Source organism: Monodelphis domestica, chromosome 2 (genome assembly GCF_027887165.1).
Source record: "Monodelphis domestica isolate mMonDom1 chromosome 2, mMonDom1.pri, whole genome shotgun sequence".
NCBI classification, from domain to species: Eukaryota; Metazoa; Chordata; class Mammalia; order Didelphimorphia; family Didelphidae; genus Monodelphis; species Monodelphis domestica.
Window position 1 is genome coordinate 77945481 of NC_077228.1, and position 13188 is coordinate 77958668.

Here is a 13188-nt window from a genome sequence, read left to right on the forward strand (position 1 = left end):
CCAATCTTGGCTTCCTTTTGGGTAGAAGTCTCCTACTGACTTTATTTCCCCACCACAACCTCAGAATTGACTCTAGGATAGCTAGAAATTTGGTTATTTTAAATGAAGGGAAATAGTGTGATTTTTTTTTAAAAGAATACTGGTTTTAGTAGGGCCAGTTATGATAGAGAGTTGACCCTACCGTTCTCCATGGGCATATTATTTCATTTCTGGGCCTCAGTTTCCTCATCTGTAAAATGAGGAGATTGGATATAGTCTCTTTAGAGACTGGTGCTTCTGGTGCTCACATTTTGTAAGTCTCTAATCTGTGACCTGGACATTTATGCTTATTTGCTCAGACTATTTCCTCTCAAAGCACTGAAGCTGGCTCTTTTCAACATATTTCTACTTCTCCCCATTTCTTGTCCCTTAATATTTACTCTTTAACTCCTACTGTGCTTTCCTAGGCCCTTCTGCCTAAGTAGAGCTCTTTTCTGAGGCCATAGACTTAGCCTCTGTAAAACGGTGTTCTTTCAGGTCTACCTCAGGCTGGTCCAGGTTCCCAGACCCAGAGGATGTTTCTAGTCCTATGTAGCTTGGGGCACTTCCTTCATTGTAGTAAGATCCCTCTTGGTCTCCCCCATCACCTCTCCCACCCCCTACTCCTTTATTCCCTCTCCCTGGCTCCACCCTCTACACAACTCGTGGGGACACACACAGGCTCATTGTTTGTCTGGGGGAAGAAGTTGATGGCTCTGGGAAGGGCCAGGAATGGGAAAGGGGTGGGGGTGGGAGCTGGAATAGGAGGGGCTGGGCAGGCTTCCAGCCCGGCTGGAGAAAGGGTTTGGTTTCCTGATGACTGAACTTGCATAGGAAGACGGGCACTGAAAGGATGGAGAAGAGTTGGTTCCAAGGACAGGTAGTTGTTTCAGATAGCTGGAGTAGAGGGGGGTGGGCTGGGTTCAAAGGGCCCCTTTTGTTTTTTTCCTTTTAAGTATCATGAGAGGAGGTGATGGTGGGGGAAGTGATTGGTGGAATATTTTTTGGAAGCTTCATAAGCAACTGAAAGCCAAATCAGCCCTATAACCAGATGGAGGGTAGGTGGGTAGAAGCCAGGATAGCAAATAAACTATTTCCATGTTCTGGTTTTAATTCCAGCCTCCTAACTCGGGACACAAAGCAGTTCTTCCCCACCCCCAACCCCCTTGGAACTGAATGTGCAACTTTCCAGAACAAATAATGAAATGCAGAGCTCCTAAGGTTAAAAAAAAAATCCCCAAAGCATTTCTCTACTTTCCATCACTCTCCAGGGTTTGATTTAGCAAGGAGATGTTTTAAAAAGTGTTAAAGTGCATTTACTACAAGTAGTAGGGACGATGGAGTGACAGCTCTCCCTCTTTCTTCTCTTCCCCCTAACCAGATCCTTAGAGGACCTGAATGCTTATTAACTCAGCAGTACCCTTGCAAAGGATCTAGAACTATAGAACCAAGGAAGCTTCTCCTTTCACCCCAAGTGACATCCCCCAACAAGGGGGCAAACAGCCTCAGATTAGTCAGTTTGAGGGACGAACTGTAAACCCTCTCAAATCTTGGGGTCGACAGTCCATTTGATTTTTGGACAGCTTTGTTAGGAAGCCTCCCCTTGCAATGATCTCAAATCTGTCACGAGATGAAAAGACATAGAAGAGAGCTTATCCATTCCTAAGAGCAAGACAGTCAAAAGTTTGGGAAAGAAGTGGGGTGGGGGCTAGGAGGGATGTCCATCCACACTCCAGGCTCTAAGCTACCCTTGGCTGCAGGCTGGGTGAATTCAGGACAGGAAGGGCCCCGCCTTTTGCTTCCATTTTCCTGGCTTTTGTCAGCCTGCACCATAACCCCTCTTTAATTTTCCAGTTTTTATTTTTGGACTGGAGAGAGGGTGAAAGCTTTTTGGCATCCGTATTTCGCAATTTTTTTCTTTTCTGGAATCTGTATGACCTACTTGAAAAACTAGAATGCCTTTTATTTCTTATTTTTATGGCCAGGAGAGAAATTCCTGCAAGCAGGGGCTCCATCTCCATGGCTGGAAGCCTCTGAACTCCAGGAGGTACACAGGGCACCATCCTGGTGACATTTTCCTCTGGCTCAGGATTTTCTCCCTGAAAATGTTTCTTTAAAAGACACTGCTTGGTGTGTGACTGCTGAGAGCAGCTGTGAAGATGAAACCTTGGGGCCTGTCCTTTCATTGTGGGCTGGAGGATTTTTTACTAGTGAATAGAGTGAGAGTTGTCCTCTTCATCATCTCATCACCAGACATCTTCCTCACTTCCTTCTGTCAAGGAGCTCTGGGCACTTAAAGCCTCTTAACTTCCTAGCTAAGGGGGAGGTGGAGGGGCAGCTCTTTTTAATGGAGGAAGGGGCCTGGAGGCCCAGAAAGGTTAATTAAGTAGCTTGTCCAAGGTCACATGGTGTCATCAATAGAAATAATGTTAGAAGGCAGTTTGGATCATGTTCGACAGGACCCCCTTCCCTTCTGAAAACCAGGCTATGTGTTATAAAGGTAGAATATATAGTTGTAGGAAATATTATATATCCTATACATAAGGATAGAATATAAGGCTATACATATAGGATATAATTGTATGTCCTATATATGGAGAGAATATAGGGATATAGTTCATATATTTATGGTTAGACTATAAGGACATATCGTTAATGATAAGGATATAATCATTCCATATATTTTATAAGGATAGAATATATGTTATAGTATACAATTATATATCCTATAGATAAGGATAGAATATAAGACTATACATACAGGATATAATTATATGTCCTATATATGGATAGAATTTGGGATATAGTTATAGTTCATATATTTATGATTAGAATACAAGGGCATAATATTAATAAGGAAATAATTATTCCATATGTTACAAGGATAGAATATATAGTTATAAGATATGGTGATATATCTTATACATAAGGATAGAATATAAAGATACTATTAATATTAAAGTATTTAAGGAAATTAAAAGATGATAGAATATAGAACTGATGGGAAATTTAGTGGCTATGCAACTAACCCTTTTGTTTCTACAAGATGGGGAAACTGAGATAGAGGTGACTTTTTCCAAGGCCACCAGAAAGTAAATAGCAGAGCTGGTACTCAAACATAAGTGCAGTATTCTGATTTTTAAATCAACTGTTCTTCCCGATAAAAGGTAGATGGGTACTATGGTGGACAGAAATGCTGGAACTGGACTCAGGTAAACTTCAGTTCCACTTGTGTCTCATAGTAACTGTGCAACCATGGGCAAATCCCTAACTCTCTCTTAGCCTCAGTTTCTTCTTCTACAAGATGGGGATAATTATAGCCCCCATCTCAAAGGATTATTGGGAGGTTCAAATGGGAATGCATGGGGAAAAAAATCTCTGCAAACCTATTATTACAAGTGTGAGCTATTATTGAAGAGAAACTGAGGCAGACAGAGGTTAGGTGCTTTGTTCAGGGTCCACATCTGATGACAAATCTGAACTCAGATCTTCACTTTGCCACCTAGCTACCTCTGACCTTGTAAGTCATTACAAAAGACTTTTAAGCAGAGAAATTATATGATAAAATCTATATCATTTAAGAGTAGGCTGGCCACAGTAGGCATATTGGATTGGGATGGGGAGGTCAGTTACAGGCTTAGCATCTAGTTCTGTAATGGAGGCTCTTTTACTATGTTATTTATGGCAAGAGTAGTGCTGGACTGGTTAGAAGAACTGGGATTCTCACAGTTCTGAGGCCAGAGGGGCCTAGCCCATAGGAATAATGGTGGGAATGGAGAGAAAAGGACAGTTAGGTGAGATATGGTGAGGAAGGCTTGATAGGACTTGAAGACTGATTGGCAATCACATGTAAAGAAGCACACCAAAACAAAGATGGCAGCAAAGTTTTGAGCCCAGGTGGGATTGCTGTTGCTGCTGCTGACAACATTGAAAAGCTGTTGGGGCAACAAGACCATGTTAGAGGGATGACAAATGAGTCTCACTTTTGTCACAGTGTTCTTCTGATCTGCTAGAATTCTTCCCCATTTGCCTATTCATATTAATGAGTTAGACTTAGCTCAGCTTCCATCTCTCCCATAAGGCCTTTCTGGCTCCCTCTCTCCAATAATAGCTCACACTTGTACTAGCCATTGCATATTAAAGCTGAAAGTGACCTGTGATATCATTAAGTCCAAACCCCTTAACTTGACAGATAAAAAAACAGACCCAAAGGGTATAAGTGCCTTCTTTTGAGGTCAGGGTGAGGCTTCCAAGTGAAAGTGTCTGGGAGGCAGTTAGAGATAAGTAGCTCAAAGGAGAAGAAGGGACTTTAGAGATAAATTTGGGAGTCATCAAGTGATAGCAGAAGCCAGAAGGAGTGAGAAGGTCCCAGGGAATAGCTATGAGATGAGATGGAGAAACACAGACTGAGGCTTCAGATAGCTTCTAGCAGACCTGGGGTGGGTGATGGTAATGAAGAGCCATTTAAAGAAACATTAGCTGGAGATGTGCTCAGAGAACCAGGACAATCTGCTATCATGGAGGCCAAGAATGGAAAGTTTCAAGAAGGGACTCCAGACTGTCAAATGTAGTAGAGAAGATAAGTAAGACAGGAAGAAGGCAGAAAACCAAACCAAAACAACAAACAAACAAAACCTGACACCAAACAAGGAGGTCTTTGGTAGCTTTTAAGAGTCTAACTTCAACAGAGCTCTGAGGACTGAAATCAAATTGCAAGGGATTAAGGGAAATTACACAGTGGGTGTAGAACTTGACATCCAAGGAAAGTGAGAATGAGGATTTACTAGAAAGAGCACCAAGAGACAAGAGGCTTACATGAAAGTGCCCCCCCCCCCCCATGAATGTAGTGACCTCTCCACATTTGAAAACAGCTAAAAGGTATAGTGGGAGATGACAGGGATGGTAGGCTGAGAGGTAGAAGGGCCCCTTAGAGAAATCAGATCCAACTCTCCCATTTTACAAGTAAGAAAACTGGCCCAAGAAGTGAGGTGAACTGAATTGCTCCAGATCCTGGGAAGTAAGTCAAAGAGACTGGAATCCTATCCAGGTCCTCATTCCAGGACCTTCTCTACTACATCATACTGCCTCCTGTTGAGATGGAATAGAGCCTGAACATGCAAATCACTAAGTACTAGGTCTATCCTCAAGTAGAATAAAGAATTTCCTCTCCTCTTCCTGTCAAATAAGAGAAGACCTGAGATGCTAATAGAACACTCCAGGGACCTTGTTAGTATCAGCAGCCTGCCCTCCCTCCCTCCCAACAGTGCCAACCAAGACTCTAGCAACATTAACTCCCTTGTACCAGTTGGCAAGGTAACAAACTGCTTTGGGATTCTGGGGGATAAGAGGATTGTACCCCGAAACTCTAGATGCCTGATGTTTTTCCTTCGGGGGCCAAAGATCCCTGATGTAGACTCCATTTTAAAGATTAATAGGGAAATAAAAAATGGAACGTAGTAGAATGTTATGAGTAAAACAAGATTTTGGGCTGTTGCCATCCTACTCTTCCCTCCCTCCCCCCATTCCCCCCCCCCCCAACACATACAGAAACAGGCACAACCGTCTGTTATTCCCATTTGGAAAGCTGGTTATGAATGAGAGTGGTTTCCTGGGGAAATTTTTTCCCCCCTTCTCTTCTCACCATGTCTGACCTCATCTGTCGTTTTCAGTGTTCTGGAGAATTAATCTGGGCCTGAGGACAGGTTGAGACTTGTATATAATAAAGGGAAGCAAGACCCAGAAAGGGGAAAGAAACCATAGAGCTCCAGCTGACTGAAGAGGAGAGAGGACCTAGACAGGGCAGCCGAAAGTGTAGATGCCCATGAGAAAGGCCACCCTAATAACACTGAGAGGCAGAAGGCAGGAAGAATATGAGGAAAGAGACAGATCAAGGCCAATTCCAAAAGAAGAAGGAGCATTTGCCCACATACCAAAATCCTGTGCAAACCCCGAGAAAGTAACATTGAGAGGTATTAATGCTGGTAAATTGGTAATGGGCTCATTCAGCCAAATCTCGGAGGATGCTTTACAAAGCAAAATGTATAGCCATTTTACACACAAGAGCAATTGAGACCCATAGGAACCTATCCAACCTCACACAGAATCACACAGAATGCAGCCGCAACCCAGGATTCCTGCCTTCTGCCTTCTTGCTGTCGTTACTAGATGATGCTATTTCCATGAAGGCATAATTGGGCTAGAACCAGGGAAAGGGAAGAGTGAGAGAGAGGGACAGACCTTCAAGCAGAAGGCTAGCGCTTCCTATGCCAAAACAGAAAGGAATGTGTGGTTTCTTTCACTTCCCCGCCCCCCACCCCCAACACTTCCCGCAGTGGGCTAGAGTTCCCTCTCCAGTTTCTCAGAAGTAAGTTTTCCTAACCATCTCATCGCTGTAGCCCCCAAGGGATTCAAGGGAGGTGGGGGTGGGGGTGTCACATCCCAGCTAGCTCCTACTCCTTCCCCCCAGAAGGAGACAAAGGAGTCCAAACAACTGTGACTCAGACAAAGCCAGAGAGAATCTAGCCCTCACCATTCACCTCCAGGACCCTATTTCATACCCAGAAACCACTGGGAGATGGAATTTCACTTAAAAAAGGAGGTAGGGGGTGGTGGGAATTACATTTTGATGCATTGAAAAGGTGGTTGGGGGAAGGGAGAAATCCTTCCAGGCAAAAAGTGGAAGCAAATCATTTAAACTGATTCTCCCTTTACCCCATCTCCCTTTTCAGTAATTGCTTGTTTACTCACTTTTCAGCTCTCTGCTGCTGGACTCCTGCTGCTCTGGGGACTGTGGGCTTTTTTACTTCCCTCCCACTTCTCCATTTCTCCCATCCCTCCCCCACCCCCCTCCACTGCGCGGAACAGGCAGGGGAGGAGGAACAGAAAGACCAGAGGTTCAAGTCCTAATGAGGTCTCTAGTGATGCGGAGGAGATCGTCTTCGCTTGGTCCCCAGCGAATGGATGTCCGGGTCTCTGAGCCGAGAGACTTAAATCGGCTACTCACCTGATACCTCTAATGAATACCAAGGGTTCCACCTGAGAAGGAAGATGACCTTGGCCTTCTGATGAAGGGACTCCCTGGAACAGAACAGCAGCAGAGCAAGCAGAGCCCTATATATTGGTCCCAGTTAATGAGAAGCAGGTGCTTTCCCTCCTCATCAAAACACTCTCAGAGCAGGAGATTTGGGGGACATGCTTTAAGCAATGCCTAAAAGACAGAACAGGTTAAAAACGTAGTGAAAGGAAACAAGCACATGGCAGGAATGCTGTCATCTAAATGAACCCTTTCTCCTTCCGAGCTAGATATAATTATACAAAGAGCTAGGAACTTATTTTCCCTGGGGAAATATATATTAGTAAATTCATTCATTAGAGTCTTGATAGTTTGATTGCGGAGATAAGACCATATTAGCTAAAGTAAGACTCTGCTTTCGGATGACATTTGTTTTTGTAAATTTATTATTTATCTTAACATTTTTTTGAATTCCAAACTCTCTCTCCTTCTCCCACCTTCCCCTACCTATTGAGAAGATAAGCAACATGATATCAACCAGACATGTGAAATACTGCGAAACAGTTATATATTAGCTGTATTCTTCCCTCCCCCCTCCCTCAAATAAAGTGAGAAAATTATACTTCTGTTTGCACTCAGAGTTCATCTCTCCGGATGACGTATGGGATTTTTTTTTGATCCTGAGTCCTACGGAACTGTCTGGGATCATCCCAAGACATTTATTGAAAAGATGGATCGAGGGTGGGGCACACTTAGAAAGTGCAATTCACACATACTTTAGAATTTATCTCTCCCTGCCAGGCACTATTGACTAAAATAAACTAAGCCTTTCCAGACCTCCTTCAAAGGAGGGATGAATGATTATAGTGACAAAAGAAGTGTAAATGACCCTAATTAACAAATTGGCTAATAATTGTTCTCTTTCTGACATTAATCTGATAAGGCTTTTATCTCAGCAAAAATAAAAGTTCACTTTTCCTCTTTGAGGTACCAGGGAGTGAGCTGGTGGTTGAAGGGGAGGGGCATCTGGCTATCTGGGGACAAATTTAGAGATTCTCCACGGAACTTCAGGTCTCCCTCCAGGCAGAATTAGTTCCTTGACGCTAATGGGACTCTCCGATTCTGCTTCTTTGTCCCTTGAGCTATTCACTCGTTCTCTTTTTTGACCACCTTGAAGTATTTGTTCCCTTAAAACCCCTTTGTGGATTTCGTGGAAGTGCAGATGGTTAAGATGAGCCTTCTCATCTGTCTTAGTTAAAAAATTACTGGGTTTTGGAGGTTCTTATCCTTGACTGAAGAAGAGAGTCTGATTCTAGCTGTCTGATTCAGTCTGTCCTTTTGCAAAATAGTTATATGAGGCTGTAATATCACCAAAGTGCTAAATAACCAACAGACAAGGAAACAGTTGCTATTCTCATAAAATGATACTGATTTGTTTCCTATGGTTGTAGGCAGTGAGACATCCTAGAAAAGCATACCGAATTTGGAATCAGAGGGACTGGGCTTGGGTGCTAGTACTAAGGTCCCTTAACCATGTTGCACCTCAGTTTTCTGTGCCTGCAAAATGGGGAAGAAATTTCTACTTGTATTACATTTCTCAGAGAATAACCTATCTAAAACTTCTATGTAATTGTGAGATATTTGTGTTTTTTAAAGTGACAACAATGTCATAGAAACAGAGTGGGGATAGGGTTGGGGAGGTTGTTCTTTTTATCTCCACCTCTGTGACCATAGATAAGCTCTTTCATTTTAAAAACAAACCTTCCCCATCTAAATGAAAATACAGTGTCTTCCACCTCACTTCCTTTTATTTTTTATATGCTACCAAGCTGATAGGAATAATATGAGAAATTATGAACTCTGTCCTGATCTGGGTCATCTTGTGCCACAATTTTCGACCCTTTCCTGTTGTTATCCAGTCATTTCAGTGGTGTCTGAATCTTTGTGATCCCATTTGGAGTCTTCTTGGCAAAGATTCTGGAGTGGTTGACCATTTTTTTTCTCGTTCATTTTACAGATGAGGAAGCTCAGGCTAACAAAGTTAAGTGATTTACCCAGGGTTGCCCAACTAGTAAGTGAGACTGGATTTGAACTTGGGTCTTCCTGGAGCTCCATCCACTGAATCACCTACCTGTCCTAAATTTAGGGTACTACTTTGCGGCTTTCTCAAGTCCCATCACCCTCTGTGACTTCATTCTCCAAACTAATTACCCTTTCAACCCTCTGGTTCCTTAATTTTTCTACATTTTTAACCCTTTAATTTCCATCTCTTCTTTAATCACAGGGGTTATTGAACCTTAGATTTCCAGTCTCCAAACTTCACTGCCTCCAAGACTCAAAATTTTGAGATCCTCTTAATAGTCTGTCCTTCTACCTCCATTAGCATCACCTCTTTTTTCTGAATTTGCTCTTCACTTTATGTCCTCTAGTTTCTTCCTACATCCTTTCTTTTTCTGGTTTCATCTCTCTCCCTTCCTAATTTTGAGCCTGTAGTCAGTCATTTCTACCATGACTCTCCAAACCTGGCCCACCCAAACAATCCTCCCTCTTTGCTCCTTCATTAGATTTGTTGAGCATTACTGGAGGAAGTCGAGACTAACTAGATCCATTACTAATTTTCATACTACCTTCAAATGGATCCTTTATTCCACTCTACAGAGTCCTACTTTTTATTAAAAACAAACAACAATTTGACTTCCTATTACACTCCCTTCAACTTGCTCAGAAACTCTCCTCCCAAACTCTCGACCCTTACCCCCTATCTCCTTCTTAACAGATGATCTCACTTCCTATTTTACTGAGAAGGCTGATGTCATCTGCTTTGAACTTCCTCCTCATCTAAGCTGTAGAAACAGCTTAAAACTTCTTTCTGTCTCCATCCATACTTTCTTACTTGGTTCTTATCTCTAGGATGAAGTTGCCCTCCTTGCCTAGGTTAACACCCCCACTTGTGTCTTTGATCCCATCCTCTCCTATCTCCTCTGACACTTTTCTCCATTCCATCTTTCATCTTCAGTCTCTCCCTAGTTATGCCTCTCCCTTGCCTACCAACATAACTGAAACTTCAAACACCACCTCCAAACAATCCAACAAGCCATTCTTTTGATTCCTTCACTTCCTCAAGATATTTTATTTCTCCTTGATTTCAGTGTGACTCACTACATCCACTGTCATCCACCATCATCCATTCACTCACTTTCCATCTTCTCGCCTTCTGACCCTACTACTCTGATACCAAAACTGCTTTCCCTAAAGTTACCAGTGCCCAGATGATCAACAAATCCAATGGTTCTCTTGTTTTTCTACTGGCTGACCAGGCCCTCTCTATGTTGATATAGTTCTCAATGCTGTCTTCTATTCTGGTGATTGCCCTACTTCTCTGACCATTCCTTCTAGGTGTACTTTGCTACTTCATTGTATTTCTTTGGCCCATGAGAGTGATTGTTTCTGAAGGCTCTGCCCTTCAAATTCTTTGTACTCTCCCCATAAAGTCTGACAATTAAAGTGCCCCTAAATCTGGCTCCATCTACTTTTTCAGGCATTTCATGCCAATCTCCTTTAAGTATGCCATGACCCATGTATAAATTGACCCTCAAACTCAAAATTTCATCTCCTGTCTCTGTACCTTTCAATAGTCAGTCTCTGTCCCGCTACTAGGATGTAAATCCTCCTTGCTCTTAAAATCTAGGTCTTAGAAATTTTAGCTTTCCCCTCTCATTTTAGATGTCACTTCCCAAAAGGGCCTTTCTTTTTTCTAATTGTTAGCATTCTCTTCCTCCTGCAATTTCATCTTCTACTTCTCTGTGTATATGCTATATTCCCTTAGTAGAAAACAAATTCATTGAGAGACAGTGTAGATCAGAGCAAGAGCTTTGGAGTCAGGAAGGTCTGGATTTGAAATTCCACTTCTGGACATACTAGCTGTGTGACCTTGGGCAAATCATTTAATCTCTCTTCAGTCGAGTTTCAAGTGACTTTCTCAGGGCCACACAGCTAAGAAGTGTCAAAGGCCAGATTTTAATTCAGGTGTTCTTGACTCCTATGCTACCTAACTGCCTAATGCTATTTAGGTGATATTGGTTATTACTGAGGACAGTGTGTATTTCATTTTGGTCTTTGTATCCTCGTTAGCTAGTATAACACCTGGCCCATTGTATATACTTACTGTTTGTAGATTTGATAGGATCATAGATTTCGAACTAATAGCAAATTTAAAGATCTAGTCTAAGCCCCTCATTGAATTTCCATTCCTCCAATGCAGAAGACCTCCAAATCTATGTTTGAATCCATTTTCTCTGCTTTAATCACAAATTAGTGAGTCCTCCTTCCAGTTGGATATCTCAGTCCAGCTGTTTTGCCAAAGTCTCTGACTCATGCCTAAAGATGAACTCATTTTCCTTCCTAGAACTGTCTTTTCCCCTCACTTTCTTCACCATTTCCCCAGGAATATGAACTTGTAAAGTCCCAGACATCTTTGGCCTTTCCTCTCATCCCCAACATCCAGTTGCCAAATCTTGTCAATTCTGCTCCCACATTCTCTTTCAATTGCCTTCTTCCCTCTGCTGTTTTAATTCAGCTATTCATCTTCCCCACTAACTGTTGTAATTGTCTTTTCCATTCCCTCTCCTCTCTAATCTGTCTACACTTGCAAAATAATCTCTTTAATGCATAGGTCCAATAATGTCATTTAAAAATATTTAGTGACTCTCATTTCCCTAGAGGATAGACTATAGCATCTTTAGCCTGGCAATTATGACCTTTGACAATTTAGTTACACTCTATCTTTGGAGCTTTCTCTTATACCCTTCCCATTCTATGTTTTAGCCAAGTTGGATGACTGGCTGTTGCCAGATCACATCCTGTACTATTCTACTACTTTCATTTGCATAGTATCTCATACCTAGAAAATACTCTTCTCATCTTTACTTTTTGAAATCTTCCCCCCCCCCTTCAAGAACCAGTTCCTGTTCTGCTTCCTCCACGAAGCATTCTCTCATTTCCCTAGTTGAAGTAAACTCTCTTGTCCTCAAACTTTTCTTAGAGCACTTTGAATCCCTGATCATATTCTAAATTGTATTTATTTAAATACATGTTATATTGTTTGATTACAAACTCTTTAAAGACAGGTGCCCTATATACAATAGTGCTTGTGAATTTTGATTGGTGAATGAATGTTAACACGATTTCAGACAAAGCTTCAACAAGATAAAGGTTGTATATGTTTTTTCTTTCTTTTTTAGGATATCCTGTCTGAGTCCAGTGAATGAGGCAATGGGTTTATCAGAGGTCTGAAGCCAGTGTTTCCAGAACACTCTAGATATTCCTTAGAACTTTTCACAGACAAGTGGTACTAGGGAAAGAGCATTGGAGTGGGAATGAAGATATTGTCTAAAGCCTAACCTCTATAGATTTTTGTTTCCTTGATTTTCAAATGAGAGGGTTGCACCATGGCCTTTGGCCTTTTTAGTTCCTTTCATCAACTCTAAAATGAAAACATCAGATCTGGCTAAAAATTATGAAGTAGGTTTTTTTTTGGGGGGGGGGAAGGGTTTCCTTTATCTCTTTCAGTTTCTTCAGTTGTACTCCTCCTTCCTTGATGTGAACTTCCTCTTACCTTTATTTAGGGCCTGAAGTCCCTTGCCCTCTCCATTCTTGAAAGATGCTCTTGGATCCTTCATGTGTATTAAGGAGTGAATGGATGCAAGGGAAACTAGAGGTCAGAAGATCTGATTCTAGTTTTGATTTTGCTATTTATATAACTAGGTAACTGTCACTGGGCAAATTACCCAATCTTTTCTAGACTTGGTTTTCTTATTTGTAAAATAGGAACAAATATATAGCTTACCTAAAGTATGGCATTGTTCTGAGGGTTAAGTGAGGGGAAAAAAAAGAGAAATTTGACATCAATATGTAAGTTATTATTATGAGCAGTGAGCATGTTTCTCCTGCTAGTTGTATTTGTGTTTTAACAGATAAAAGCCTAAAACCATAAGGATTAATTTTAAAGTTTTAGTGTAAAAGTGGGCACTTGGGAGGGAGCACTGGATTTTTCTAGAGTTCCTGAAATCACACCACATGGATAATTTCTTACTTTGCTTATAAGATTGGTTCTAGTAATGGAATAGAGAACAAGTCTGTTTTAGAGGCAGATTGGGTGG

General features: G+C 41.7%; 1 long non-coding RNA gene across 1 annotated transcript; it reads left to right on the plus strand.

Annotated features, from left to right (window-relative positions):
• The first annotated feature begins 348 nt into the window (after positions 1-348).
• LOC130457110 (uncharacterized) lies at positions 349-7656 on the plus strand. The gene is made up of 2 exons (XR_008916117.1): positions 349-898; positions 6773-7656. It is a non-coding gene; the product is annotated as an uncharacterized LOC130457110 (long non-coding RNA).
• Positions 7657-13188: the final 5532 nt, after the last annotated feature.